Genomic DNA, 13,101 nt, shown 5'->3' with positions numbered 1-13,101 from the left:
GGATTGGATGATGGGGGAAAGGTTAGAGTTGAGGTATGATGAACCTAGCTTGGTGGGGTAGGAGCAGGCAGAAATGATGGGTTTACCTGGATGATTGGGTTTGTGTATCTTGTGTAGGAGGTAGAAACAGGTAGTGCAGGGGTGGGAGAGAATGAGGGTGGTAGCCATGGAGGGGAGGTGACCAGAGGTGATGAGGTTGGAAATGGTTTTGGAGACAGTGGGTTGATGTGTGGTGGTGGGGTCGTGTGGTGTGGGAGGTGTCAATAGGAGAAGGTGTCTGAGAGCTGTCGACTGGCCTCAGCAAGATCGAGATCAGTGTGCCAGACCACAAGTGCACCTCCCTTGTCTGCATGTTTTGATGGTGAAGTTGGGTTTGTTGTGGAGGGGTGAGCGTCCAGAGGAGGTGAGGTTGGAATACGGGGTGGAGAGGGTGGTAAATTTGAGATGGTGGATGCCTCAGCAGCAATTTGAAATAAAAAGGTCCAGAGCAGGCAGCTGGCCAGGACAAGATATTCAGGAGGACGAAGAAAGCTTAAAGCGGGAGAAAGGGTTTTAGGTTTCGGGTGGAGAGTTGCGGACATGGAAGTGGGCCCAGAGGCAAAAGCGGTGGAAGAAGAGTTCAGCATCACAGCGTACGTGGAATTCATTGAGGTGTGGGTGGAGGGGGATGAAGGTGAGACCTCTGCAGACATTGTGTTACCTTTCTCAAGTAGGATATCACGTGTTGTTAGAACTTTATCTGCTCCCTTCAGCTAAAATATAATTTGTGACTTAAATTGATGGAAAAACAAGCTGACGATGACACTGAAGGGAAAATAGGCATCAGGAATGTTCATGGTTAGTAAGAGCTATAGAGCTTTATTAGTCAATGAAATGTAAAGATTGTTAATGATACAGAATTTGTAGTAAAGATACTTGAATGAGAGTTGAATCAGGTGGGATAAAGGAAAATAATTAAATGACTGGATCAAGAGAAGAGAGAAACATTTCCATAACAAATTGCTCCACATGAATTTACTATTTTCTGAAATGTAACTTAATTATTTAACTGTTTCCTTTCAAAGGAGTTGATTCATTCTAATTTGATTCAGGTTAAGCAATTACTTTTCAAAAATGGAGGAAGCTGAATGAGGGTTGTTAATGGCACAATTCTGTTTGGGCAAGGCAAATGACTTAGAAAGATAAATTGACCAGCAAATCATTGAGATTCAACTTGCAGTCTACCACGCCTTTCCACAAACTTGCTGGATAATTTCCACATCAATAATATTGCGGGTCTTGTACTTGCTATTTTATATCAAGGAAGATTTAGTCCATGGATGATAATGTAAATATAAAATTCACTCTGACATCTCTATCCATATTTGGACTATCACCAAGGTTTATTGAATTAATGATAGCTTTTTTTTCCAAATTTCAGCAATATTTAATTGTCTTCATCCATAGTACAAAGGATTCACCAATGTCAATCAAGCATAAAATGGATCTATCATTCATTGAATATAATTAACAACAACAAGCATTCTACATAATTATTGCAACTAATCCTTCATTATTTTATATTTCTATATCAATTGTAAATGTAACTATAAATGCTTTGGTGAAATTGTCGTGTGTAACTAGCATGTCAGGTTCACAATTCAAAATGGACAGTTAACTACTTCCTGCCAGCCAATCACTTCCCTTCTATCAGCTGTAAGCAAGCAAATCATTTGCACATTACAGCTCCTGATATGTAACTTGGAGGTCTGACTGAAATGAAAGACTTGGAAGTCCTTTACTTCATTCCTCGAACAACCACCTTATGTTAGCTCATAAATATATAGCTATCATATATAGCCAGCCTTCCCAGTTGATGGTCGATACAGCCCTGGGAAATTTAGTTGACCTCCCATCTATAATTGACAAATAGTCCTCAGAGACCAAGGAGTGGGAGAGAAGAGAAAGGCTCACACACCAATTGTAAAAGTAATTTTCCATTAACTGAGAACTTGGCTTTAATTGCCTGATCCAATCAGTCAACTGAATATGTTAAATGTTTCATGATTTTCAAACATTTTGATTAATGTATAAGAAAGTGAGAGTCAACGTGGAATTTTTAAAAAAAGTATACAAAACTCAAAATCAGAACACAAGAAAATAGGAGCAGGGATAGGTCCTCTAAAGTCTGCCCTGCCATTCAATATGATAATGGGTGATTTATATTGGCCTCCACTCCTCTTCTGTGCCAATACCCCATAACCAACGATTCCTCAATCTCAATCTCAGCCAATTAATGGTTCAGAAGGATCTAGATATTCAAATGTGAAAATCACAGAAAGTTAGCAGGCAGGCCCAACAATCTCAAATACTTGTCTACTTCCAACTTAAATGCTTCTATTGATCTAGTCCCCACTATTGTCAGGGTCAGAGAATTCCAGAAATTCACCATACTGAGAGAGAAGAAATGTCCTTATTTCAAAATGCCTGGGCCCTTATCTTGCAATCATGTCCCCTTGGTTGAGACTCTCAAACTCGTGAAAGCATCACAATATATACTCACTTAGGGCCAATTTGGATCATATATATTTGAATAAACTCATCCCTCATTCTTCTTAACTCCAAGAAATACAGACCCTCACTATATATCTTCCCTTGATATAGCAACATTTTCACCTGCACGTTAGTCTAATGAATCTCATTTGAACTGCTTCCAATGTTACTAAGTAATTTCTCAATAAGATGACCAAAACTGTGTGTCATACTTTATTTCTGGCCTCACTTGTATAGCTGTTACAAAACTTCCTCTGTTTTTCACATTTCGCCATAAGGCATAATGTTGTTTGCCTCCTTAACTATTTGTTGGACCTACCTGCTATTTGTTTGTGATTCATACACTGGAACACTTAGTCCTTCTAAATTTCATTCATTTGAAGTATCTCTCCTTTAGATAATAATCCATTATTTGTTCTTACAAAGGGCAATTTCATAAAAACAGATATTTGGAAATATGCAGCATTACCTAATTAAAAAGGGATCAGTATCAATATGTCAGACACATGATTGATTAAATTAGGCAAAATATAAACTTGTACCTAAGGTATATCTCATCCTCAGGTTCTTTGAGGCACAAGAGCCTAGCGATAATGGAATCCAGAGAAAAAAAATTACTAGAGGAAGTCAATGGGTTGAGCACCATCAGTGGTGGGAAATAAATTGTCAAGGTTTCAGATGGAAACAACCTCATCATTCTAGACAAACGACATGACTTACAAATAGAAGAGCCTTGATTATCTCCCAAGTATTCAGTTATCCACACTTCTATTAGTATCAGAGAATCTCTCATTTTTGTGAAATACTTGCATTTCCCAGTATATATCATAATGTTAGTGAGGTTCAAACATCAGAATAACAACCCTGATCATTTGAACTGGATATTCATTTAATTTTTATATGTACTCCTCAGTCTCTCTGAAGCTACAATGATCTTTATTGAGATTATATCAGAGTAAAATAATTAATTTTATTTTGTGGTGAGTGAACAAACAGAAGAACAGTTATGATGACATCTGTTTCGGTCAAATACCATGCCTTGAGTTTGCGTAATATAAATTAATAAGCATATCTCAGTTCTACACATTTGTGAACTAATTAAGTAACGACAGGGAAATAATTCCTCAGATTTTATATCCTTTATTTTGCCAAAAGTTTCCTCTTGTTGTACAGAAAAGTCCCTTTGTAGTTTCCATTTTAAAATCTAACCTGTGCATATACATATATCTTGACTGTTGTCTCTTAACTATTTCTCTCAATTCAACATAATCAATCTTATCTATTGCTGGGAAAGCTAATAAAATTGCTTATTGATTACCTCCTTACAGAAAACAGTCACCTTTCTCCAGGTTATTCAATTTTTAAATTAATATTTATTGTTTCAATAATCCAATAATTGGACCATTTTCAAACTCTTCAGTGAATAAGGTAACAAAAACAGAATTAAAAATGACAGTTATTTATAATGATCATCCAGAAGATACTTCAGCCAGATGTATTAAACTAGAATTAATGGCCCCCGCACTACCTGTATTCAAGTGGTGATATTGAGTTCCTAACCTGCAAGAAGAATCGCCACACTGACCTGTAGTAGTATTTTAATGAATCTATCTGTTGTGAAAGAACTGATAGGTTTGTCTTTCAATACACTTCAGCAGCTTGAGTGAAGACCTGCAATACTTGATATCAGGCTGATTACAGAAAGCATTATTCCTCAGAATTAGCTCAAAAGAAGGTTTCATGATGGGGATTTTTGATTTAGGGTGGACAAGATTGTACTTAATTGAAATGCAAGAATTGATACAGGAAGATGTTTAATGATCTAATACATCAAAGTCAGCGCAACCCCAGTGATCAGGACCAGGGTTAAAATCCCATGCTGTCTGTAAGGAGTTTGCATGTTCTCCCTGTGTCTGTGTGGGTTTTCTCCAGGGGCTCCAGTTTCCTCCCACCTTTCAAAAACGTACCGGGTTGTAGATTAATGAGGTGTAAATTGGGCGGCATGGACTCATATGGCTAAATTGGCCTGTTACAGTGCTGTATGTCTAAATTTAAAAAAAAAGAAACTGAGATCTCAACTGTCTTTTTTTCTATGCATATTGCCTGACTTGCTGAGCTCCTCCAGCATTTTGTGTATAGTTTCAGTTTTCCAGCATCGGCAGACTTCCTGTTTATTTTTGTTTAATTATCTCACTAGACCAGGATAAGGAAGTCGATCCATCACCACCCTGCCCTCATTGCCTCTTGCATCCTCGTCAGATGTGCTGCTTCCATCAGGTGGACATATCTTTTTTTTTTCCATTCACTCACAGGTTTGTTCGATCACCCATTGACAAAGGACATAGAATAACACTGGAGAAGAATAAGAATGAATGTCATTCTACATAATAATTAAAATTAGCAGCTGCACCAAGTGAAACTTTGGACATGAGTGATATTCTAGGCTTTGACCAGGGGAGATTAAAGATTAGGTTTTCACAGCTTCCAGGAGCTGTTATTGAGTATCTGTGAGCCTCATGCCATATAATACTCAGTCATATTGACTTAATTTCAGCACCTGGCAAAATATGATCATCCTCATATCCTATCACTCTGTGACTTGTGTTTACCTCCCATATGATCACTGTGACCTCCTTACATTTAAACAGCCCATAAGCCTAATGGAACCCATTGCCTACTATCAGCTGTCCCATGAAGCAGCGTGGGCTGCAAGGAGCAGCTGGGTCTCGGGGAGTGTGTTCTGAGGATCTGCTCCTAGGCTTCCTGAAAACTTTTGGACATCTTTGGAGCTACACAAGGGCTTTTCAAATGTCTTTGATCAAAAGAGTTTTTGGAATGTTAATAGATTTAAAATAGTTATAATTAATAAAATTGTAAAATGTACCATTAGGAACACTTAACTAATATTAATATTGATTAAAATAAACAAACTCAAACTACGTTACTTTCATTTCTCATTCATGTTTTTAAATCATGTTCGAATAAACAGGACAGCAATTAATTTGTGAATAATAGCTGACAAAATAAACCCAAGTGGCCAGATACAATGAAGCTGGCATTTCAATTCACCAGCTTCCTGCTTTACTTGTGGACTCAGCACTGGGAGATCAGGGATTAAACAAGAAGTCTGCATGTGCTGGAGAACTGGAACAATAAACAAAAATGCTGGATGAAAAGGGCTCAAGCCCAGAACGTTGACTGCCTGTGGCTTTCCGTGGATGCTGCATGTTCTGGCTGGTTCCTCCAGCACTTGAGCTAGCCATGTGACCTCCAGGATATTCCCACTTGAGCTGGCCATGTGACCTCCAGGATATTTCCCACTTGAGCTGCCATGTGACCTCCAGGATATTCCCATTTGAGCTGGCCATGTGACCTCCAGGATATTCCCACTTGAGCTGGCCATGTGACCTCCAGGATATTCCCAACTTATGTTTAGACAGGAAAGTCAAGATGCACTCACCTATAAAGGCAAAATCACCAACGGCTTTGTTCCAAACATATGTTGTTTGGCCACTACTTTCTAAATTTGCAAGTCTTGGAGGATTCATGGATACTTGAACTAGAGCAGCAGTGGAAAAGTTCAACTTAAACCTGAGCTGTAATATGATGGACTATGAGGATATTTCACCCATGGTTAGAGAGAGCAATCAAATGCCATGCATGCCTTGACCAAGGCCATCATATGTTGGATGTCAGCAGGGCCAATACTGTCAACAGAATGACAAATGGTAATTTATTAATCTACACACAGCTGTTTCCAGTACAATTACAAGTCCTGTGTGCATGGCTGATATGAGAGTACAGTGGATATCTACTTGAAAAATCCATTGTATTGGCAATGTCCTCTTACGTCCCTTACACAACATGCTTTCTCTTTTGCTGGCAGAAAAATCTCTTTTCCTAGCATGGCACTCATGGCCAATCTCCAGGCCATCACAACAGTCAATGTTGTAATTGTACTCGCTTCATAGTTTCCTCTGGCAACTTGTTCCAGATGCACGCTCTCCTCTGGGTGAAGAAAATACCCCTCAGGTCCCTTCTCACCTTAAACTTATGCACTCAAGTTCTGGAATAGTTGCTCCATAAGGGTAGGTACATTCTTCTTTGGTTAAATGTACAACACCATACATAAATTGTTCACTTCTTTCCTGTGCTGTTAATTATTAGTTTCTGGGTGGCAACCTATTGCCACTAATGAAGCATCAGGAAGATAATATAATGTCAAGAACCACTGGTGTGATGGGTAGAGAATGGTAGTGTGATTAGATGCTGTGGGGTTGGACAAGGTGAAGAGGAATCATTGAGTAACTATTTACATTGCATGCTGCCTTGCAATGAGCTCCATGAAAAGATGATCAATCTTTGTTCATCATGGCATGTGTCACAGGAAACCCATAAACACACACAAACACACAGACACACAGAGAGGCAAAGGCTGAAGTTGACAAATTGCAAGCACCTAATTTAGTTTTCATCTGCACCTAAAACCTTGTGCTTTTCAATATTATAATTTTCCCTGTGGTTTTGTGCCTGACAGTTAGATCTTTTTTCCATAGTATAACAGAAGGTGTTAATTGTATTTTCCATTAGGCAGGGGAATATTTTACTGAGTTAATGTTCCAATTAACTAAGTGGGAATAGACACTAATGCCCAAAATGTACATCATATTGAGAGATTGAAGATCACCAATTCTCTGTTGGAGCAAAATTCTGGTGGCTACATGCAAATGATTATATTTTATCCTGCTTTAATATCTTTAATGCAATGGGATGCAGATTTTTATGTGATTATTGGGATTCAATTACCTCTGAACCAGTCTGCAATACCGTAAGATATAGGAGTAGAAATAAGCCATTCAGCTCATTGAGTCATTCAATCATTAGCTGATCTATTTTCACACTCAGCCCCACTATCTGACTTTCTCCCCATAACCTTTGATGCGCTTGGTAAAAAAGAACCAATCAATCTCTGGCTTGAATACACCCAAAGACTTTGCCTCCGTAACTGCCTCTGGTAACAATTCTACAGATTTACCACCCTTTGGACGAAGAAGTTCCTATGCATCTCTGTTCTAAACAGATGCCCTTTAATCCTGAAGTTGTGCCCTCTTGTCCTAGGCTTTCCCACCAAAGGAAACAACCTTTCTACATCTACTCTGACCCTACCTTTCAAGATTCAAATGTTTCAATGAGATAACCTCTCATTTTCCTAAATTCCAATGAATACAGTCCAAGAGCTATCAAATGCTACTCATATAATGACCCTTTCATTTCTGGAATCATCTTGGTGAACCTCCTTTGAACTGTCTCCAATGTCAGCACATCCTTTGTTAAATGAAGAGCCAAAACTGCTCAAAATATTCAAATTGAGACTTCACCAGTGCCTTATAAAGCCTCAACATCAATCTCTGCTCTTATATTCTATTCTTCTTGAAATTAATTCCAGCATTTGCCTTCTTCACTGCAACTTTATTTCAAGCTCTCCTGCATGAGGACTCCCAGCTGGTGCATATTACTTGGTAGCTAAAGAATGGGCTGGATCACTATGGACATAACCTCCACCAGCTCTTATGGAACCACTCCTCCCCCAACATTGGTAGAACTTCACTTGCAGAGCTGTCTGGAAAGCAGAGTGGCAGTGGCAGTTGGCTCGGGCAGTGCAACATAAACCCTGTGAAGCTTCCTCGACTACAGTTCAGCAGCTGAGACTGAATGGCTGGTCCTGGGTGGAATGAGAAGTGTTCTTCAGCTAGCTGATGGGTCTCTTTGAACCTACTAGCCAGCTTTCAATGTCCTCTGATACTAAAAACTTGGTCCATTTGTTGTTATTAATTCACTATGGATGTTAAATTGACTCAAAATTTTATTTATAAATTTCATAATTTTCCTTGTATGGCCATCATACTGGGGACAGCAATGTAGATGATTGGAACCCTGCAGAGGAGGATTATTGTGCCATCAATTGTCTAGCAATACTGATTTGAAACTGCTGCCAAATTGAACTTCGATGATCTATCCAAGTGTTTGACTTACACAGTGATCCCAGCATTAGCAGCACAAGAAGATCCTCAATAACTTGTAGAATTGAGATGAGATCTGATGTTGCTTGGTATTCGGAGACTGGTGCTGGGGAAACTAGCAACATCTTACAATTAACAACACACTAATGCCTTAGGGGGCTATATATTCCTAGGGTGCCAAACCTACATTCCACTCCTTTGAAAGAGAACTGATGACAACTAAACATGTTGATTGGTCAAGATTTCACATCTCACAATCACTATCAGCCTACCCAAATTGCACAGCTAGTAGTAACACAAGGATTCTAAGATGTTTGAGATTAAACTCTGAATTTCTGAACACCTGCAGAATAAACAAGGTTAAAACCCTAATATAGAGGCATGTTTTATGTATCTTGTGATATTCCAACATATAACCATATAACCACTTACAGCACAGAACAGGCCAGTTTGACCCTACTAGTCCATGCCATAACAAATCCCCACCCTCCTAGTCCCACTGACCAGCACCCGGTCCATACCCCTCCAGTCCTCTCCATGTAACTATCCAGTCTTTCCTTAAATGTAACCAATGATCCCACCTCAACCACGTCTGCCAGAAGCTCATTCCACATCCCTACCACCCTTTGCATAAAGAAATTTCCCCTCATGTTCCTCTTATAATTTTCCCCCTTCAATCTTAAACCATGCCCTCTAGTTTGAATCTCTCCCCCACTCTTAATTGAAAAACCCTATCCACATTTACTCTGTCTGTCCCTTTTAAAATCTTAAACACCTCTATCGTCCCTCCTCAATCTTCTACGCTCCAGAGAAAAAAGCCCTAGTCTGCACAACCTTTCCCTGTAACTGAAACCTTGAAATCCTGTCAACATTCTCGTGAACCTTCTCTGCACTCTCTCTATTTTGTTTATATCTTTCCTATAATTTGGTGACCAAAACTGTACACAGTACTCCAAATTTGGCCTCACCAATGCCTTGTACAATTTCATCATAACCTCCCTACTCTTGAATTCAATACTCCGATTTATGAAGGCCTACATTCCAAATGCCTTCTAGCTTTCAGACCCTGAATGGATGGAAACTCAAGGACAAAAGTGATCTTTTGTTTTTCTTTTTGGCTTCAGAAATAATTCGGAAGTCTGTGTTAACAGAATAGTCAAACAGTGGATTTGCTGAGAGTGTGTCGAGAAGGATACAAGGTCCTTGACACAGTTCATTCCCAGCAGCAGTGTAACAGAGGGCTGTCTGTTTTATGAGCTGTTCCCAGGCATGCACACAGAGACAGACATTCAGAGCCACTGGTCGATCATCAACACAGTGAAAGATGCCCTTTGGACTGCCTGAAATTTGTTGATCTTCCAGCACAGTGAATAAAAGCTGTTGACTGGCACATTCCAGGCTGCAGGTGTACATGCTGAAGGACACACTGAGGCTTGGCAAAGCCAATGTGAGGATGTTGTGGAGAAGGGTCACAGTGTCTGCAACAGGACATTAAGGGGCTGGGACCTGTGGGGAGAGTAACACCAAAGGATGACATTAGTGGCAGGTGTGCTATGTTGCAAAATAAATGGCTAACACTAGAATGAAAAAACATAGCACTGTTTTTCTTTGTATATATTTTTTATTGTGAATAAAATTCACTTTTGAAATAAAAATAACAAGAGCCAAGTTAACATTTGCAGCCCAAGAGAGCTGATACTCTATGCCCTGAGGTAATGCTGAACTGGAGGGATTTCACACCACATTGCAGAACATCTACAAATTCACCACAGTTGGTCAGGTCATCTGCAACTTGTCAATAATATAGGCTCTATCTGTGCCAGTGACCTTGCAGTGGTTCCCAACCTTTTTCTTTCCACTCACATCCCACTTTAAGTATTCCTTATGCCATAGGTGCTCTGTGATTAGTAAGGGATTTCTTAAGGTGGGATGTGGGTGGAAAGAAAAAGGTTGAAAACCACTGTTGTAATCGTACCCTTTGATTCATTATGTGCACAGTTTCATAACTCCAAAGGAAATGGGCCAATTATAATTTTTCTCAAGCAAAATATTTCAGTAATAATTGGATCCAGAGCAGTAATTCTTAACCTTTCCTTCCCACTCACATCGCACCTTAAGCAATTCCTTACTAATCACAGAGCACTGAAGGTATAGGGATTACTTAAAGTGGGATGTGAGTGGAAAGAAAAAGGTTGGGAACCACTGCATAGAGGATGGGCAGAAGGTAGAAGCCTCGTGCAGACAATAAGATAATTTAGTTTATTTTTACATGTATTGAGAGATCATGAAAAGCTACGTTTTGCTGACTATCCAATCAGTTGTCACTCTCCAGTTCCATTTTGGATTAAAGATTCCCAGAAACAAAGCAAAATATGTTCTTCTATGTGCTTTACAATGTTGGATTATAGTTCCAATTTCGTTGTCAGATTTGAATATCATTCAATTCCACAATTTTTCTCTTATGTTCAATTTTATTTGCAGACTGGCATGGTTTTTTTTAAACTTTAATTGTTCACTTTTAGAGATCGGAGTATTAGTGGCAAGGTTAGCATTTATTTTCCATCCCTTAGCATCTTGGAGATGATGGCCTTGCTGCAATCCTCTGATGAAGATCCACCCACAATGCTGTCTGTTATGTTGATCCAGTGACAATGAAAAACTGAAGATGTTCTCCCAAGTGAGGTGTGAATAAAAAGCAGGCCAGTGCCAGAACTAAAAGAAAGGGTGAGGGAGGAGGACAGACCAACATATAAAAAGGTGTTCATTAGCTATGGAGAGGAGGCCAGGAGAGAGAATAGGTGAGGCTTGACGGGGGAAGGAGTTATTTTGGTTCTATGAATGCAGAGCTGGGGTAAAGGAGACATAGAGAAAAGGGAAGTGAGACAGAGCTAAAGGAAAGGAGATATAGGGAAAGGGTGGGGCAGGGGCTAACAAAAACCAGAGAAGTTCATGCTAATGCCATCCAGATGGAATAAGAGATGGTGTTCCTCCAATTTGCAGATGGTCTCAGTCTGGGCTGGGAAAATCAAATGGATGGCCACTGAGAGATCCCCACTATTGTGGCAGACAAAGCCAAGGTGCTCAACAAAGCAATCTCCCAGTCTGTATCCAATCTCTCCGACATAGACGAGACCACAAGAGGAAACACTAATGCAGTGGATGTTCCCTGTAGATCACAAATGAGGTGTTGTTTCACTTGGAAGGACTGCTTGGGATCTTGAATAATCATGAGGAAGGATGTGCAGGATAGGTGTGGCACTTTCTGCAGTCACATGGGTAGCTGCCAAGGGGACGATTGCTGGGAAAGGAGGAATGGATGAAGGAGTTATGGAGGGAGTGATCCCTATGGCAGGGGGAGAGGAAAGGAGCAGAGAAAATGTGTCTGGAGGTGGGATTGCATAGTAGGGGACATAAATGATAGAGGACGTTATGCTGAATGCAGAGGCTGGTGCTGTTGTAGATGAGGACAAGAGGAATCCTGTCCTTGTTGCGCATGGGAGCAAAGGGGGCCATAGGAGCAGAGGAGGCCATGACATGCAGGTGAGGGCAAAATTCATGATGGTCGAGGGGAAGCCACATTGTTTGAAGGAGAAGATCACTGATGATCAAGCATGGAAGACCTCATACTGGGAGCAGATGCAACAGACATAGAGGAAAAGAGATGGAATCCTTGGGGGAAGCAGCATGTGAAGAGGTGTAGTTGAGGTACCTGTGGGAGTTGGTGGATTTGTAGATGTGTGTCAAGAGTTTGTCTTCCTAGATAGAGAGAGTGATATTGAGAAAGGGGACAGTGAGGTCAGGGAACTGTTGGTTGTTTATCTTTACCTCCTATGGATGCTGCGTGATCTGCTCAGTTCCTCCAGAATTTGTGTGTTTTTACTACAATCACAGTATCTGCAGACTTTCATGTTTCAGCTGTTGGAAAATAGCTGTTCTTGAACCTAGAGGTGCTGGACCTCAGACTTGTACATTTCCCCCCCCCCCCCCCCCAGAAGATAGCAGTGAGAGGAAATTATGACCAGGGTAACTGGGGTCCTTAATGATGCTGGCTGTCTTCTTATGGAATTATCTCACATAGGTGTCTTTTATGGACTTGTTTGGGCAAGTGAAATATATTTCAGCACGCTCCCAACTTGGGCATTGTCGATGGAATAAAGCCTTTCGAGTGTCAAGAAATTAGTCAATCACAACAGGAGATTTGCTCTGGTCATGACTAATTATATTGCTACTGTTACGAACCATGCATAACAAGCAGCAATAGACAATGAACCAGATAGTGTTTAATTTTAAAACACTTAATTTTATTTCTTAAACTACAGTCTTAACGCTTAAGCGATCCTTAACACTAAATCTATCCCCAGCTATGCACAGTCTGTGTATGTGTGATACCCAAACCATAACAGTCCAGGCCAAAATCTAGAAAAGTTCAGCCTTTCAAATTCAAAGCCTTTGAAATTTGATGCCCAGAATTAATGTTGAACTGATGGGAAGAGTGGAGTTGTGGCTGCTACAGACTCAAATTCTTCTTGCATTGCCTTTGAAGAAATAT

The sequence above is a fragment of the Narcine bancroftii genome, chromosome 5 (assembly GCF_036971445.1).
Source record: "Narcine bancroftii isolate sNarBan1 chromosome 5, sNarBan1.hap1, whole genome shotgun sequence".
Lineage (NCBI taxonomy): Eukaryota > Metazoa > Chordata > Chondrichthyes > Torpediniformes > Narcinidae > Narcine > Narcine bancroftii.
This window is presented reverse-complemented; position numbering follows the sequence as displayed.